This window comes from Chiloscyllium punctatum, unplaced genomic scaffold, assembly GCF_047496795.1.
Source record: "Chiloscyllium punctatum isolate Juve2018m unplaced genomic scaffold, sChiPun1.3 scaffold_72, whole genome shotgun sequence".
Lineage (NCBI taxonomy): Eukaryota > Metazoa > Chordata > Chondrichthyes > Orectolobiformes > Hemiscylliidae > Chiloscyllium > Chiloscyllium punctatum.
Window position 1 is genome coordinate 573351 of NW_027309806.1, and position 20527 is coordinate 593877.

Consider the following 20527-nt stretch of genomic DNA (forward strand, 5'->3'; position numbering starts at 1 on the left):
ATAGAATGAATGGGCGCAGTTTGATTCACGAAGTAAATGAGTTAAGTTTGTTTGATTGAACCCATTTATACTGTTTGATTCATTGACTCAATGATTTCAGTTTGATTCAATGATTGAATGAATGCAGTTGGTTTCATTGGATGAAAGTGCTAATCTCGAGACATTGAATACACAAGAAAAGCTGTAATTATTGAAATAACACATGCAGTCGTTTCATTTAATGAATGCATGCAGTTTGCATGAATGAACGCGTGCAGTTTCTTTCATTGAATGAATGGCAAAGCTAGATTGATTGGAATAGGACTTGCAATGTTCCTCATCGAATGAATGTTTGCAGTTTGATTCATTAATTGCATGAATGCAGTTAAATTCACTCCACAAATGAGTGAAGATTGTACCATTAAATCAATGAATTGCATTTGATTATTGGAATCAATGATAGAAATATGAATCAATGAATGAATGCATGCAGGTTGTTTCATTGAATTAAAGCGTTAAACTCGAGGCATTGAAGAAAGAGAAAAGCTCTACTCATTGAATGAACACGTGCAGTTTATGCAGGCTAAATGTGTTTAGATGTTTTGATAGAATCAATGTGTTAAGATTGTGGCTTTCAACGAATGAGAGAACCTGTACTGATGGAATTATCATGTGCAGTCTTTTGTTTTGAATAAATGAGTGCAGTGGGATTCACTAAGTAAACATACCTCACTTATTTAGTGAAACAAGGAATAAGGTTTGATTCAATGATTCAATGAATGCAGTTTGTTTCATTAAATGAAAATGGAGGAGTTGACACATTGCATGAATGAGAGAAGCTCTACGCATGGAATTAAAGGCGGTCAGTTTGGTTGATGATTGTAGTTAGAATGACTCTTTTAATCACGACAAACAGTGCATTTCTTTGAATCAATAGGTGCAGTTTGATTCACGAAGTAGATGAATTGAGTTTGATTGAATCCATTAATACTGTTTGATTCATTGACTCAATGATTGCAGTTTGATTCAATCATTGAATCAATGGAGTTGGTTGCAATGAGTGAAAGTGTGAAACTCGAGAATTGAATTAACAAGAAAAGCTGTAGTTATTGAATTAACAGGTGCAGTCTGTTTCATTTAATGAATGCATGCAGTTTGTATCCTTGAATGAAAGCGTGGACTGTTTGTTCATTGAATGAATAGCAAAAGCTAGATTCATTGAAATAGGACTTGCAGTGTTCCTCATCCAAAGAATGTTTGCAGTTTGATTCATTGATTGTATGAATGCAGTTAAATTTACTCCACAAATGAGTGAAGTTTGTACAATTAAATCAATCGTACATTTGATTCTTTGAATCAATGATTGAGTACGAATCAATGAATGAATGAATGCAGATTGTTTCATTGAATTAAAGCTTTAATGTCGAGGTATTGAATGAAAGAGAAAAGCTCAACTCATTGAATGAACACGTGCAGTCTGTTTCATTTAATCAGTTTGTTTCATGGACAAAATGTGTGCAGTTTGTTTGATGGAATCACTGCGTTAAGCTTGTGGCTTGGAACGAATGAGAGTACCTCAATTATCATGTGCAGTCTGTTTGATTGAATGAATAAGTGCAGTAGTATTCAGTAACTAAGTGAGTTATGCTTGTTCCATTGAAACAAGGAATATAGTTTGATTCATTGAATCAATGATTGTACTTTGACTCAATGATTCAATGAATGCAGCTTGTTTCATTAAATGAAAGTGGTGAGCTTGACACATTGAATGAATGAGAGAAGCTCTACGCATGGAATTAAGGCGGACAGTTTGGTTGATGATTGTAGTTAGAATGACTCATTTAATCACGACAAACAGTGCATTTCCTTGAATGAATAGGTGCAGTTTGATTCACGAATTAGATGAATTAAGTTTGATTGAATCCATTAATACTGTTTGATTCATTGACTCAATGATTGCAGTTTGATTCAATGATTGAATCAATGTAGTTGGTTGCAATGAATGAAAGTGTTAAACTCGAGAATTGAATAAACAAGAAAAGATGTAGTTTTTGAATTAACACGTGCAAGTCTGTTTCATTTAATGAATGCATGCAGTTTGTATCCTTGAATGAAAGCGTGGAATGTTCGTTCATTGAATGAATAGCAAAAGCTAGATTCATTGAAATAGGACTTGCAGTGTTCCTCATGCAATGAATGTTTGCAGTTTGATTCATTAATTGTATGAATGCAGTTAAATTTACTCCACAAATGAGTGAAGTTTGTACAGTTAAATCAATCGTACATTTGATTCTTTGAATCAATGATTGAATATGAATCAATCAATGAATGAATGCAGGTTTTATATTGAATTAAAGCTTTAATGTCGAGGCATTGAATGAAAGAGAAAAGCTCTACTCATTGAATGAACACGTGCAGTCTGTTTCATTTAATCAGTTTGTTTCATGGACAAAATGTGTGCAGTTTGTTTGATGGAATCACTGCGTTAAGCTTTTGGCTTGGAACGAATGAGAGTACCTCAATTATCATGTGCAGTCTGTTTGATTGAATGAATGAGTGCAGTAGGATTCAGTAACTAAGTGAGTTCTGCTTGTTCCATTGAAACAAGGAATATAGTTTGATTCATTGAATCAATGATTGTACTTTGACTCAATGATTCAATGAATGCAGCTTGTTTCATTAAATGAAAGTGGTGAGCTTGACACATTGAATGAATGAGAGAAGCTCTACGCATTGAAATAAGACGGGCAGTTTTGTTCATGATTGTAGTTAGAATGACTATTTTAATTAAGACATACCGTGAATTTCATAGAATGAATGGGCGCAGTTTGATTCACGAAGTAAATGAGTTAAGTTTGTTTGATTGAATCCATTTATACTGTCTGATTCATTGACTCAATGATTTCAGTTTGATTCAATGATTGAATGAATGCAGTTGGTTTCATTGGATGAAAGTGCTAATCTCGAGACATTGAATACACAAGAAAAGCTGTAATTATTGAAATAACACTTGCAGTCGTTTCATTTAATGAATGCATGCAGTTTGCATGAATGAACGCGTGCAGTTTCTTTCATTGAATGAATGGCAAAGCTAGATTGATTGTAATAGGACTTGCAATGTTCCTCATCGAATGAATGTTTGCAGTTTGATTCATTAATTGCATGAATGCAGTAAAATTAACTCCAGAAATGAGTGAAGATTGTACTATTAAATCAATGAATTACATTTGATTATTGGAAACAATGATAGAAATATGAATCAATGAATGAATGCATGCAGGTTGTTTCATTGAATTAAAGTGTTAAGCTCGAGGCATTGAAGAAAGAGAAAAGCTCTACTCATTGAATGAACACGTGCAGTTTATGCAGGCTAAATGTGTTTAGATGATTTGATAGAATCAATGTGTTAAGATTGTGGCTTTCAACGAATGAGAGAACTTGTACTGATGGAATTATCATATGCAGTCTCTTGTTTTGAATAAATGAGTGCAGTAGGATTCACGAAGTAAACATACCTCACTTATTTAGTGAAACAAGGAATAAGGTTTGATTCAATGATTCAATGAATGCAGTTTGTTTCATTAAATGAAAATGGAGGACTTGACACATTGCATGAATGAGGGAAGCTCTACGCATGGAATTAAGGCGGACAGTTTGGTTGATGATTGTAGTTAGAATGACTCTTTTAATCACGACATACAGTGCATTTCTTTGAATGAATAGGTGCAGTTTGATTCACGAATTAGATGAATTAATTTTGATTTAAACCATTAATACTGTTTGATTCATTGACTCAATGATTGCAGTTTGATTCAATGATTGAATCAATGGAGTTGGTTGCAATGAATGAAAGTGTTAAACTCGAGAATTGAATAAACAAGAAAAGATGTAGTTTTTGAATTAACACGTGCAAGTCTGTTTCATTTAATGAATGCATGCAGTTTGTATCCTTGAATGAAAGCGTGGACTGTTCGTTCATTGAATGAATAGCAAAAGCTAGATTCATTGAAATAGGACTTGCAGTGTTCCTCATCCAATGAATGTTTGCAGTTTGATTCATTAATTGCATGAATGCAGTTAAATTTACTCCGCAAATGAGTGAAGTTTGTACAATTAAATCAATCGTACATTTGATTTTTTGAATCAATGATTGAATATGAATCAATCAATGAATGAATGCAGGTTTTATATTGAATTAAAGCTTTAATGTCGATGCATTGAATGAAAGAGAAAAGCTCTACTCATTGAATGAACACGTGCAGTCTGTTTCATTTAATCAGTTTGTTTCATGGACAAAATGTGTGCAGTTTGTTTGATTGAATCAATGCGTTAAGCTTGTGGCTTTGAACGAATGAGAGTACCTCAATTATCATGTGCAGTCTGTTTGATAGAATGAATGAGTGCAGTAGGATCAGTAACTAAGTGAGTTATGCTTGTTCCATTGAAACACGGAATATAGTTTGATTCATACTTTGACTCAATGATTCAATGAATGCAGCTTGTTTCATTAAATGAAAGTGGTGAGCTTGACACATTGAATGAATGAGAGAAGCTCTACGCATGGAATTAAGGCGGACAGTTTGGTTGATGATTGTCGTTAGAATGACTCTTTTAATCACGACAAACAGTGCATTTCTTTGAATGAATAGGTGCAGTTTGATTCACGAATTAGATGAATTAATTTTGATTGAATCCATTAATACTGTTTGATTCATTGACTCAATGATTGCAGTTTGATTCAATGATTGAATCAATGGAGTTGGTTGCAATGAATGAACGTGTTAAACTCGAGAATTGAATAAACAAGAAAAGATGTAGTTATTGAATTAACAGGTGCAGTCGTTTTCATTTAATGAATGCATGCAGTTTGTATCCTTGAATGAAAGCGTGGACTGTTCGTTCATTGAATGAATAGCAAAAGCTAGATTCATTGAAATAGGACTTGCAGTGTTCCTCATGCAATGAATGTTTGCAGTTTGATTCATTAATTGTATGAATGCAGTTAAATTTACTCCACAAATGAGTGAAGTTTATACAATTAAATCAATCGTACATTTGATTCTTTGAATCAATGATTGAATATGAATCAATCAATGAATGAATGCAGGTTTTATATTGAATTAAAGCTTTAATGTCGAGGCATTGAATGAAAGAGAAAAGCTCAACTCATTGAATGAACACATGCAGTCTGTTTCATTTAATCAGTTTGTTTCATGGACAAAATGTGTGCAGTTTGTTTGATTGAATCAATGCGTTAAGCTTGTGGCTTGGAACGAATGAGAGTACCTCAATTATCATGTGCAGTCTGTTTGATTGAATGAATGAGTGCAGTAGGATCAGTAACTAAGTGAGTTATGCTTGTTCCATTGAAACAAGGAATATAGTTTGATTCATTGAATCAATGATTGTACTTTGACTCAATGATTCAATGAATGCAGCTTGTTTCATTAAATGAAAAGGTGAGCTTGACACATTGAATGAATGAGAGAAGCTCTACGCATTGAAATAAGACGGGCAGTTTTGTTCATGATTGTAGTTAGAATGACTATTTTAATTAAGACATACAGTGAATTTCATAGAATGAATGGGCGCAGTTTGATTCACGAAGTAAATGAGTTAAGTTTGTTTGATTGAACCCATTTATACTGTTTGATTCATTGACTCAATGATTTCAGTTTGATTCAATGATTGAATGAATGCAGTTGGTTTCATTGGATGAAAGTGCTAATCTCGAGACATTGAATACACAAGAAAAGCTGTAATTATTGAAATAACACATGCAGTCGTTTCATTTAATGAATGCATGCAGTTTGCATGAATGAACGCGTGCAGTTTCTTTCATTGAATGAATGGCAAAGCTAGATTGATTGTAATAGGACTTGCAATGTTCCTCATCGAATGAATGTTTGCTGTTTGATTCATTAATTGCATGAATGCAGTTAAATTCACTCCACAAATGAGTGAAGATTGTACCATTAAATCAATGAATTGCATTTGATTATTGGAATCAATGATAGAAATATGAATCAATGAATGAATGCATGCAGGTTGTTTCATTGAATTAAAGCGTTAAACTCGAGGCATTGAAGAAAGAGAAAAGCTCTACTCATTGAATGAACACGTGCAGTTTATGCAGGCTAAATGTGTTTAGATGATTTGATAGAATCAATGTGTTAAGATTGTGGCTTTCAACGAATGAGAGAAACTGTACTGATGGAATTATCATGTGCAGTCTTTTGTTTTGAATAAATGAGTGCAGTGGGATTCACTAAGTAAACATACCTCACTTATTTAGTGAAACAAGGAATAAGGTTTGATTCAATGATTCAATGAATGCAGTTTGTTTCATTAAATGAAAATGGAGGAGTTGACACATTGCATGAATGAGAGAAGCTCTACGCATGGAATTAAGGCGGACAGTTTGGTTGATGATTGTAGTTAGAATGACTCTTTTAATCACGACAAACAGTGCATTTCTTTGAATCAATAGGTGCAGTTTGATTCACGAAGTAGATGAATTAAGTTTGATTGAATCCATTAATACTGTTTGATTCATTGACTCAATGATTGCAGTTTGATTCAATGATTGAATCAATGGAGTTGGTTGCAATGAATGAAAGTGTTAAACTCGAGAATTGAATAAACAAGAAAAGATGTAGTTTTTGAATTAACACGTGCAAGTCTGTTTCATTTAATGAATGCATGCAGTTTGTATCGTTGAATGAAAGCGTGGACTGTTCGTTCATTGAATGAATAGCAAAAGCTAGATTCATTGAAATAGGACTTGCAGTGTTCCTCATGCAATGAATGTTTGCAGTTTGATTCATTAATTGTATGAATGCAGTTAAATTTACTCCACAAATGATGAAGTTTGTACAATTAAATCAATCGTACATTTGATTCTTTGAATCAATGATTGAATATGAATCAATCAATGAATGAATGCAGGTTTTATATGGAATTAAAGCTTTAATGTCGAGGCATTGAATGAAAGTGAAAAGCTCTACTCATTGAATGAACACGTGCAGTCTGTTTCATTTAATCAGTTTGTTTCATGGACAAAATGTGTGCAGTTTGTTTGATTGAATCAATGCGTTAAGGTTGTGGCTTGGAACGAATGAGAGTACCTCAATTATCATGTGCAGTCTGTTTGATTGAATGAATGAGTGCAGTAGGATTCAGTAACTAAGTGAGTTATGCTTGTTCCATTGAAAAAAGGAATATAGTTTGATTCATTGAATCAATGATTGTACTTTGACTCAATGATTCAATGAATGCAGCTTGTTTCATTAAATGAAAAGGTGAGCTTGACACATTGAATGAATGAGAGAAGCTCTACGCATTGAAATAAGACGGGCAGTTTTGTTCATGATTGTAGTTAGAATGACTATTTTAATTAAGACATACAGTGAATTTCATAGAATGTATGGGCGCAGTTTGATTCACGAAGTAAATGAGTTAAGTTTGTTTGATTGAACCCATTTATACTGTTTGGTTCATTGACTCAATGATTTCAGTTTGATTCAATGATTGAATGAATGCAGTTGGTTTCATTGAATGAAAGTGCTAATCTCGAGACATTGAATAAACAAGAAAAGCTGTAGTTATTGAATTAACAGGTGCAGTCTGTTTCATTTAATGAATGCATGCAGTTTGTATCCTTGAATGAAAGCGTGGACTGTTCGTTCATTGAATGAATAGCAAAAGCTAGATTCATTGAAATAGGACTTGCAGTGTTCCTCATGCAATGAATGTTTGCAGTTTGATTCATTAATTGTATGAATGCAGTTAAATTTACTCCACAAATGAGTGAAGTTTGTACAATTAAATCAATCGTACATTTGATTCTTTGAATCAATGATTGAATATGAATCAATCAATGAATGAATGCAGGTTTTATATTGAATTAAAGCTTTAATGTCGAGGCATTGAATGAAAGAGAAAAGCTCAACTCATTGAATGAACACATGCAGTCTGTTTCATTTAATCAGTTTGTTTCATGGACAAAATGTGTGCAGTTTGTTTGATTGAATCAATGCGTTAAGCTTGTGGCTTGGAACGAATGAGAGTACCTCAATTATCATGTGCAGTCTGTTTGATTGAATGAATGAGTGCAGTAGGATCAGTAACTAAGTGAGTTATGCTTGTTCCATTGAAACAAGGAATATAGTTTGATTCATTGAATCAATGATTGTACTTTGACTCAATGATTCAATGAATGCAGCTTGTTTCATTAAATGAAAAGGTGAGCTTGACACATTGAATGAATGAGAGAAGCTCTACGCATTGAAATAAGACGGGCAGTTTTGTTCATGATTGTAGTTAGAATGACTATTTTAATTAAGACATACAGTGAATTTCATAGAATGAATGGGCGCAGTTTGATTCACGAAGTAAATGAGTTAAGTTTGTTTGATTGAACCCATTTATACTGTTTGATTCATTGACTCAATGATTTCAGTTTGATTCAATGATTGAATGAATGCAGTTGGTTTCATTGGATGAAAGTGCTAATCTCGAGACATTGAATACACAAGAAAAGCTGTAATTATTGAAATAACACATGCAGTCGTTTCATTTAATGAATGCATGCAGTTTGCATGAATGAACGCGTACAGTTTCTTTCATTGAATGAATGGCAAAGCTAGATTGATTGGAATAGGACTTGCAATGTTCCTCATCGAATGAATGTTTGCAGTTTGATTCATTAATTGCATGAATGCAGTTAAATTCACTCCACAAATGAGTGAAGATTGTACCATTAAATCAATGAATTGCATTTGATTATTGGAATCAATGATAGAAATATGAATCAATGAATGAATGCATGCAGGTTGTTTCATTGAATTAAAGCGTTAAACTCGAGGCATTGAAGAAAGAGAAAAGCTCTACTCATTGAATGAACACGTGCAGTTTATGCAGGCTAAATGTGTTTAGATGATTTGATAGAATCAATGTGTTAAGATTGTGGCTTTCAACGAATGAGAGAACCTTTACTGATGGAATTATCATGTGCAGTCTCTTGTTTTGAATAAATGAGTGCAGTAGGATTCACTAAATAAACATACCTCACTTATTTAGTGAAACAAGGAATAAGGTTTGATTCAATGATTCAATGAATGCAGTTTGTTTCATTAAATGAAAATGGAGGAGTTGAAACATTGCATGAATGAGAGAAGCTCTACGCATGGAATTAAGGCGGACAGTTTGGTTGATGATTGTAGTTAGAATGACTCTTTTAATCACGACAAACAGTGCATTTCTTTGAATGAATAGGTGCAGTTTGATTCACGAATTAGATGAATTAAGTTTGATTGAATCCATTAATACTGTTTGATTCATTGACTCAATGATTGCAGTTTGATTCAATGATTGAATCAATGCAGTTGGTTGCAATGAATGAAAGTGTTAAACTCGAGAATTGAATAAACAAGAAAAGCTGTAGTTATTGAATTAACAGGTGCAGTCTGTTTCATTTAATGAATGCATGCAATTTGTATCCTTGAATGAAAGCGTGGACTGTTCGTTCATTGAATGAATAGCAAAAGCTAGATTCATTGAAATAGGACTTGCAGTGTTCCTCATCCAAAGAATGTTTGCAGTTTGATTCATTGATTGTATGAATGCAGTTAAATGTACTCCACAAATGAGTGAACTTTGTACAATTAAATCAATCGTACATTTGATTCTTTGAATCAATGATTGAGTACGAATCAATCAATGAATGAATGCAGGTTTTATATGGAATTAAAGCTTTAATGTCGAGGCATTGAATGAAAGAGAAAAGCTCTCCTCATTGAATGAACACGTGCAGTCTGTTTCATTTAATCAGTTTGTTTCATGGACAAAATGTGTGCAGTTTGTTTGATGGAATCACTGCGTTAAGCTTGTGGCTTGGAACGAATGAGAGTACCTCAATTATCATGTGCAGTCTGTTTGATTGAATGAATGAGTGCAGTAGGATTCAGTAACTAAGTGAGTTATGCTTGTTCCATTGAAACAAGGAATATAGTTTGATTCATTGAATCAATGATTGTACTTTGACTCAATGATTCAATGAATGCAACTTGTTTCATTAAATGAAAAGGTGAGCTTGACACATTGAATGAATGAGAGAAGCTCTACGCATGGAATTAAGGCGGACAGTTTGGTTGATGATTGTAGTTAGAATGACTCTTTTAATCACGACAAACAGTGCATTTCTTTGAATCAATAGGTGCAGTTTGATTCACGAAGTAGATGAATTAAGTTTGATTGAATCCATTAATACTGTTTGATTCATTGACTCAATGATTGCAGTTTGATTCAATGATTGAATCAATGGAGTTGGTTGCAATGAGTGAAAGTGTTAAACTCGAGAATTGAATAAACAAGAAAAGATGTAGTTTTTGAATTAACACGTGCAAGTCTGTTTCATTTAATGAATGCATGCAGTTTGTATCGTTGAATGAAAGCGTGGACTGTTCGTTCATTGAATGAATAGCAAAAGCTAGATTCATTGAAATCGGACTTGCAGTGTTCCTCATGCAATGAATGTTTGCAGTTTGATTCATTAATTGTATGAATGCAGTTAAATTTACTCCACAAATGATGAAGTTTGTACAATTAAATCAATCGTACATTTGATTCTTTGAATCAATGATTGAATATGAATCAATCAATGAATGAATGCAGGTTTTATATGGAATTAAAGCTTTAATGTCGAGGCATTGAATGAAAGAGAAAAGCTCTTCTCATTGAATGAACACGTGCAGACTGTTTCATTTAATCAGTTTGTTTCATGGACAAAATGTGTGCAGTTTGTTTGATTGAATCAATGCGTTAAGGTTGTGGCTTGGAACGAATGAGAGTACCTCAATTATCATGTGCAGTCTGTTTGATTGAATGAATGAGTGCAGTAGGATTCAGTAACTAAGTGAGTTATGCTTGTTCCATTGAAAAAAGGAATATAGTTTGATTCATTGAATCAATGATTGTACTTTGACTCAATGATTCAATGAATGCAGCTTGTTTCATTAAATGAAAAGGTGAGCTTGACACATTGAATGAATGAGAGAAGCTCTACGCATTGAAATAAGACGGGCAGTTTTGTTCATGATTGTAGTTAGAATGACTATTTTAATTAAGACATACAGTGAATTTCATAGAATGTATGGGCGCAGTTTGATTCACGAAGTAAATGAGTTAAGTTTGTTTGATTGAACCCATTTATACTGTTTGATTCATTGACTCAATGATTTCAGTTTGATTCAATGATTGAATGAATGCAGTTGGTTTCATTGGATGAAAGTGCTAATCTCGAGACATTGAATAAACAAGAAAAGCTGTAGTTATTGAATTAACAGGTGCAGTCTGTTTCATTTAATGAATGCATGCAGTTTGTATCCTTGAATGAAAGCGTGGACTGTTCGTTCATTGAATGAATAGCAAAAGCTAGATTCATTGGAATAGGACTTGCAGTGTTCCTCATCCAAAGAATGTTTGCAGTTTGATTCATTGATTGTATGAATGCAGTTGGTTTCATTGGATGAAAGTGCTAATCTCGAGACATTGAATACACAAGAAAAGCTGTAATTATTGAAATAACACATGCAGTCGTTTCATTTAATGAATGCATGCAGTTTGCATGAATGAACGCGTACAGTTTCTTTCATTGAATGAATGGCAAAGCTAGATTGATTGGAATAGGACTTGCAATGTTCCTCATCGAATGAATGTTTGCAGTTTGATTCATTAATTGCAAGAATGCAGTTAAATTCACTCCACAAATGAGTGAAGATTGTACCATTAAATCAATGAATTGCATTTGATTATTGGAATCAATGATAGAAATATGAATCAATGAATGAATGCATGCAGGTTGTTTCATTGAATTAAAGCGTTAAACTCGAGGCATTGAAGAAAGAGAAAAGCTCTACTCATTGAATGAACACGTGCAGTTTATGCAGGCTAAATGTGTTTAGATGATTTGATAGAATCAATGTGTTAAGATTGTGGCTTTCAACGAATGAGAGAACCTTTACTGATGGAATTATCATGTGCAGTCTCTTGTTTTGAATAAATGAGTGCAGTAGGATTCACTAAATAAACATACCTCACTTATTTAGTGAAACAAGGAATAAGGTTTGATTCAATGATTCAATGAATGCAGTTTGTTTCATTAAATGAAAATGGAGGAGTTGACACATTGCATGAATGAGAGAAGCTCTACGCATGGAATTAAGGCGGACAGTTTGGTTGATGATTGTAGTTAGAATGACTCTTTTAATCACGACAAACAGTGCATTTCTTTGAATGAATAGGTGCAGTTTGATTCACGAATTAGATGAATTAAGTTTGATTGAATCCATTAATACTGTTTGATTCATTGACTCAATGATTGCAGTTTGATTCAATGATTGAATCAATGCAGTTGGTTGCAATGAATGAAAGTGTTAAACTCGAGAATTGAATAAACAAGAAAAGCTGTAGTTATTGAATTAACAGGTGCAGTCTGTTTCATTTAATGAATGCATGCAATTTGTATCCTTGAATGAAAGCGTGGACTGTTCGTTCATTGAATGAATAGCAAAAGCTAGATTCATTGAAATAGGACTTGCAGTTTTCCTCATCCAAAGAATGTTTGCAGTTTGATTCATTGATTGTATGAATGCAGTTAAATTTACTCCACAAATGAGTGAAGTTTGTACAATTAAATCAATCGTACATTTGATTCTTTGAATCAATGATTGAGTACGAATCAATCAATGAATGAATGCAGGTTTTATATGGAATTAAAGCTTTAATGTCGAGGCATTGAATGAAAGAGAAAAGCTCAACTCATTGAATGAACACGTGCAGTCTGTTTCATTTAATCAGTTTGTTTCATGGACAAAATGTGTGCAGTTTGTTTGATTGAATCAATGCGTTAAGCTTGTGGCTTGGAACGAATGAGAGTACCTCAATTATCATGTGCAGTCTGTTTGATTGAATGAATGAGTGCAGTAGGATCAGTAACTAAGTGAGTTATGCTTGTTCCATTGAAACAAGGAATATAGTTTGATTCATTGAATCAATGATTGTACTTTGACTCAATGATTCAATGAATGCAGCTTGTTTCATTAAATGAAAGTGGTGAGCTTGACACATTGAATGAATGAGAGAAGCTCTACGCATGGAATTAAGGCGGACAGTTTGGTTGATGATTGTAGTTAAAATGACTCTTTTAATCACGACAAACAGTGCATTTCTTTGAATGAATAGGTGCAGTTTGATTCACGAATTAGATGAATTAAGTTTGATTGAATCCATTAATACTGTTTGATTCATTGACTCAATGATTGCAGTTTGATTCAATGATTGAATCAATGGAGTTGGTTGCAATGAATGAAAGTGTTAAACTCGAGAATTGAATAAACAAGAAAAGATGTAGTTTTTGAATTAACACGTGCAAGTCTGTTTCATTTAATGAATGCATGCAGTTTGTATCCTTGAATGAAAGCGTGGACTGTTCGTTCATTGAATGAATAGCAAAAGCTAGATTCATTGAAATAGGACTTGCAGTGTTCCTCATGCAATGAATGTTTGCAGTTTGATTCATTAATTGTATGAATGCAGTTCAATTTACTCCACAAATGAGTGAAGTTTGTACAATTAAATCAATCGTACATTTGATTCTTTGAATCAATGATTGAATATGAATCAATCAATGAATGAATGCAGGTTATATATTGAATTAAAGCTTTAATGTCGAGGCATTGAATGAAAGAGAAAAGCTCTCCTCATTGAATGAACACGTGCAGTCTGTTTCATTTAATCAGTTTGTTTCATGGACAAAATGTGTGCAGTTTGTTTGATGGAATCACTGCGTTAAGCTTGTGGCTTGGAACGAATGAGAGTACCTCAATTATCATGTGCAGTCTGTTTGATTGAATGAATGAGTGCAGTAGGATTCAGTAACTAAGTGAGTTATGCTTGTTCCATTGAAACAAGGAATATAGTTTGATTCATTGAATCAATGATTGTACTTTGACTCAATGATTCAATGAATGCAACTTGTTTCATTAAATGAAAAGGTGAGCTTGACACATTGAATGAATGAGAGAAGCTCTACGCATGGAATTAAGGCGGACAGTTTGGTTGATGATTGTAGTTAGAATGACTCTTTTAATCACGACAAACAGTGCATTTCTTTGAATCAATAGGTGCAGTTTGATTCACGAAGTAGATGAATTAAGTTTGATTGAATCCATTAATACTGTTTGATTCATTGACTCAATGATTGTAGTTTGATTCAATGATTGAATCAATGGAGTTGGTTGCAATGAGTGAAAGTGTTAAACTCGAGAATTGAATAAACAAGAAAAGCTGTAGTTATTGAATTAACAGGTGCAGTCTGTTTCATTTAATGAATGCATGCAGTTTGTATCCTTGAATGAAAGCGTGGACTGTTCGTTCATTGAATGAATAGCAAAAGCTAGATTCATTGAAATAGGACTTGCAGTGTTCCTCATCCAAAGAATGTTTGCAGTTCGATTCATTGATTGTATGAATGCAGTTGGTTTCATTGGATGAAAGTGCTAATCTCGAGACATTGAATACACAAGAAAAGCTGTAATTATTGAAATAACACATGCAGTCGTTTCATTTAATGAATGCATGCAGTTTGCATGAATGAACGCGTGCAGTTTCTTTCATTGAATGAATGGCAAAGCTAGATTGATTGGAATAGGACTTGCAATGTTCCTCATCGAATGAATGTTTGCAGTTTGATTCATTAATTGCATGAATGCAGTTAAATTCACTCCACAAATGAGTGAAGATTGTACCATTAAATCAATGAATTGCATTTGATTATTGGAATCAATGATAGAAATATGAATCAATGAATGAATGCATGCAGGTTGTTTCATTGAATTAAAGCGTTAAACTCGAGGCATTGAAGAAAGAGAAAAGCTCTACTCATTGAATGAACACGTGCAGTTTATGCAGGCTAAATGTGTTTAGATGATTTGATAGAATCAATGTGTTAAGATTGTGGCTTTCAACAAATGAGAGAACCTTTACTGATGGAATTATCATGTGCAGTCTCTTGTTTTGAATAAATGAGTGCAGTAGGATTCACTAAATAAACATACCTCACTTATTTAGTGAAACAAGGAATAAGGTTTGATTCAATGATTCAATTAATGCAGTTTGTTTCATTAAATGAAAATGGAGGAGTTGACACATTGCATGAATGAGAGAAGCTCGACGCATGGAATTAAGGCGGACAGTTTGGTTGATGATTGTAGTTAGAATGACTCTTTTAATCACGACAACCAGTGCATTTCTTTGAATCAATAGGTGCAGTTTGATTCACGAAGTAGATGAATTAAGTTTGATTGAATCCATTAATACTGTTTGATTCATTGACTCAATGATTGCAGTTTGATTCAATGATTGAATCAATGGAGTTGGTTGCAATGAGTGAAAGTGTGAAACTCGAGAATTGAATAAACAAGAAAAGCTGTAGTTATTGAATTAACAGGTGCAGTCTGTTTCATTTAATGAATGCATGCAGTTTGTATCCTTGAATGAACGCGTGGACTGTTCGTTCATTGAATGAATAGCAAAAGCTAGATTCATTGAAATAGGACTTGCAGTGTTCCTCATCCAAAGAATGTTTGCAGTTTGATTCATTGATTGTATGAATGCAGTTGGTTTCATTGGATGAATGTGCTAATCTCGAGACATTGAATACACAAGAAAAGCTGTAATTATTGAAATAACACATGCAGTCGTTTCATTTAATGAATGCATGCAGTTTGCATGAATGAACGCGTGCAGTTTCTTTCATTGAATGAATGGCAAAGCTAGATTGATTGGAATAGGACTTGCAATGTTCCTCATCGAATGAATGTTTGCAGTTTGATTCATTAATTGCATGAATGCAGTTAAATTCACTCCACAAATGAGTGAAGATTGTACCATTAAATCAATGAATTGCATTTGATTATTGGAATCAATGATAGAAATATGAATCAATGAATGAATGCATGCAGGTTGTTTCATTGAATTATAGCGTTAAACTCGAGGCATTGAAGAAAGAGAAAAGCTCTACTCATTGAATGAACACGTGCAGTTTATGCAGGCTAAATGTGTTTAGATGATTTGATAGAATCAATGTGTTAAGATTGTGGCTTTCAACGAATGAGAGAACCTTTACTGATGGAATTATCATGTGCAGTCTCTTGTTTTGAATAAATGAGTGCAGTAGGATTCACTAAATAAACATACCTCACTTATTTAGTGAAACAAGGAATAAGGTTTGATTCAATGAATCAAAGAATGCAGTTTGTTTCATTAAATGAAAATGGAGGAGTTGACACATTGCATGAATGAGAGAAGCTCTACGCATGGAATTAAGGCGGACAGTTTGGTTGATGATTGTAGTTAGAATGACTCTTTTAATCACGACAAACAGTGCATTTCTTTGAATCAATAGGTGCAGTTTGATTCACGAAGTAGATGAATTAAGTTTGATTGAATCCATTAATACTGATTGATTCATTGACTCAATGATTGCAGTTTGATTCAATCATTGAATCAATGGAGTTGGTTGCAATGAGTGAAAGTGTTAACCTCGAGAATTGAATTAACAAGAAAAGCTGTAGTTATTGAATTAACAGGTGCAGTCTGTTTCATTTAATGAATGCATGCAGTTTGTATCCTTGAATGAAAGCGTGGACTGTTCGTTCATTGAATGAATAGCAAAAGCTAGATTCATTGAAATAGGACTTGCAGTGTTCCTCATCCAAAGAATGTTTGCAGTTTGATTCATTGATTGTATGAATGCAGTTAAATTTACTCCACAAATGAGTGAAGTTTGTACAATTAAATCAATCGTACATTTGATTCTTTGAATCAATGATTGAGTACGAATCAATGAATGAATGAATGCAGGTTTTATATGGAATTAAAGCTTTAATGTCGAGGCATTGAATGAAAGAGAAAAGCTCAACTCATTGAATGAACACGTGCAGTCTGTTTCATTTAATCAGTTTGTTTCATGGACAAAATGTGTGCAGTTTGTTTGATTGAATCAATGCGTTAAGCTTGTGGCTTGGAACGAATGAGAGTACCTCAATTATCATGTGCAGTCTGTTTGATTGAATGAATGAGTGCAGTAGGATCAGTAACTAAGTGAGTTATGCTTGTTCCATTGAAACAAGGAATATAGTTTGATTCATTGAATCAATGATTGTACTTTGACTCAATGATTCAATGAATGCAGCTTGTTTCAATCAAACAAACTGCACACATTTTGTCCATGAAACAAACTGATTAAATGAAACAGACTGCACGTGTTCATTCAATGAGTAGAGCTTTTCTCTTTCATTCAATGCCTCGACATTAAAGCTTTAATTCAATATAAAACCTGCATTCATTCATTGATTGATTCATATTCAATCATTGATTCAAAGAATCAAATGTACGATTGATTTAATTGTACAAACTTCACTCATTTGTGGAGTAAATTTAACTGCATTCATACAATTAATGAATCAAACTGCAAACATTCATTGCATGAGGAACACTGCAAGTCCTATTTCAATGAATCTAGCTTTTGCTATTCATTCAATGCGTTAAGGTTGTGGCTTCGAACGAATGAGAGTACCTCAATTATCATGTGCAGTCTGTTTGATTGAATGAATGAGTGCAGTAGGATTCAGTAACTAAGTGAGTTATGCTTGTTCCATTGAAAAAAGGAATATAGTTTGATTCATTGAATCAATGATTGTACTTTGACTCAATGATTCAATGAATGCAGCTTGTTTCATTAAATGAAAAGGTGAGCTTGACACATTGAATGAATGAGAGAAGCTCTACGCATTGAAATAAGACGGGCAGTTTTGTTCATGATTGTAGTTAGAATGACTATTTTAATTAAGACATACAGTGAATTTCATAGAATGTATGGGCGCAGTTTGATTCACGAAGTAAATGAGTTAAGTTTGTTTGATTGAACCCATTTATACTGTTTGATTCATTGACTCAATGATTTCAGTTTGATTCAATGATTGAATGAATGCAGTTGGTTTCATTGGATGAAAGTGCTAATCTCGAGACATTGAATACACAAGAAAAGCTGTAATTATTGAAATAACACATGCAGTCGTTTCATTTAATGAATGCATGCAGTTTGCATGAATGAACGCGTGCAGTTTCTTTCATTGAATGAATGGCAAAGCTAGATTGATTGGAATAGGACTTGCAATGTTCCTCATCGAATGAATGTTTGCAGTTTGATTCATTAATTGCATGAATGCAGTTAAATTCACTTCACAAATGAGTGAAGATTGTACCATTAAATCAATGAATTGCATTTGATTATTGGAATCAATGATAGAAATATGAATCAATGAATGAATGCATGCAGGTTGTTTCATTGAATTAAAGCGTTAAACTCGAGGCATTGAAGAAAGAGAAAAGCTCTACTCATTGAATGAACACGTGCAGTTTATGCAGGCTAAATGTGTTTAGATGTTTTGATAGAATCAATGTGTTAAGATTGTGGCTTTCAACGAATGAGAGAACCTTTACTGATGGAATTATCATGTGCAGTCTTTTGTTTTGAATAAATGAGTGCAGTAGGATTCACTAAATAAACATACCTCACTTATTTAGTGAAACAAGGAATAAGGTTTGATTCAATGATTCAATGAATGCAGTTTGTTTCATTAAATGAAAATGGAGGAGTTGACACATTGCATGAATGAGAGAAGCTCTACGCATGGAATTAAGGCGGACAGTTTGGTTGATGATTGTAGTTAGAATGACTCTTTTAATCACGACAAACAGTGCATTTCTTTGAATCAATAGGTGCAGTTTGATTCACGAAGTAGATGAATTAAGTTTGATTGAATCCATTAATACTGTTTGATTCATTGACTCAATGATTGCAGTTTGATTCAATGATTGAATCAATGGTGTTGGTTGCAATGAGTGAAAGTGTGAAACTCGAGAATTGAATTAACAAGAAAAGCTGTAGTTATTGAATGAACAGGTGCAGTCTGTTTCATTTAATGAATGCATGCAGTTTGTATCCTTGAATGAAAGCGTGGACTGTTCGTTCATTGAATGAATAGCAAAAGCTAGATTCATTGAAATAGGACTTGCAGTGTTCCTCATCCAAAGAATGTTTGCAGTTTGATTCATTGATTGTATGAATGCAGTTGGTTTCATTGGATGAAAGTGCTAATCTCGAGACATTGAATACACAAGAAAAGCTGTAATTATTGAAATAACACATGCAGTCGTTTCATTTAATGAATGCATGCCGTTTGCATGAATGAACGCGTGCAGTTTCTTTCATTGAATGAATGGCAAAGCTAGATTGATTGGAATAGGACTTGCAATGTTCCTCATCGAATGAATGTTTGCAGTTTGATTCATTAATTGCATGAATGCAGTTAAATTCACTCCACAAATGAGTGAAGATTGTACCATTAAATCAATGAATTGCATTTGATTATTGGAATCAATGATAGAAATATGAATCAATGAATGAATGCATGCAGGTTGTTTCATTGAATTAAAGCGTTAAACTCGAGGCATTGAAGAAAGAGAAAAGCTCTACTCATTGAATGAACACGTGCAGTTTATGCAGGCTAAATGTGTTTAGATGATTTGATAGAATCAATGTGTTAAGATTGTGGCTTTCAACGAATGAGAGAACCTTTACTGATGGAATTATCATGTGCAGTCTCTTGTTTTGAATAAATGAGTGCAGTAGGATTCACTAAATAAACATACCTCACTTATTTAGTGAAACAAGGAATAAGGTTTGATTCAATGAATCAATGAATGCAGTTTGTTTCATTAAATGAAAATGGAGGAGTTGACACATTGCATGAATGAGAGAAGCTCTACGCATGGAATTAAGGGGGACAGTTTGGTTGATGATTGTAGTTAGAATGACTCTTTTAATCACGACAAACAGTGCATTTCTTTGAATCAATAGGTGCAGTTTGATTCACGAAGTAGATGAATTAAGTTTGATTGAATCCATTAATACTGATTGATTCATTGACTCAATGATTGCAGTTTGATTCAATGATTGAATCAATGCAGTTGGTTGCAATGAGTGAAAGTGTTAACCTCGAGAATTGAATTAACAAGAAAAGCTGTAGTTATTGAATTAACAGGTGCAGTCTGTTTCATTTAATGAATGCATGCAGTTTGTATCCTTGAATGAAAGCGTGGACTGTTCGTTCATTGAATGAATAGCAAAAGCGAGATTGATTGGAATAGGACTTGCAGTGTTCGTCATCCAAAGAATGTTTGCAGTTTGATTCATTGATTGTATGAATGCAGTTAAATTTACTCCACAAATGAGTGAAGTTTGTACAATTAAATCAATCGTACATTTGATTCTTTGAATCAATGATTGAGTACGAATCAATGAATGAATGAATGCAGATTGTTTAATTGAATTAAAGCTTTAATGTCGAGGTATTGAATGAAAGAGAAAAGCTCTACTCATTGAATGAACACGTGCAGTCTGTTTCATTTAATCAGTTTGTTT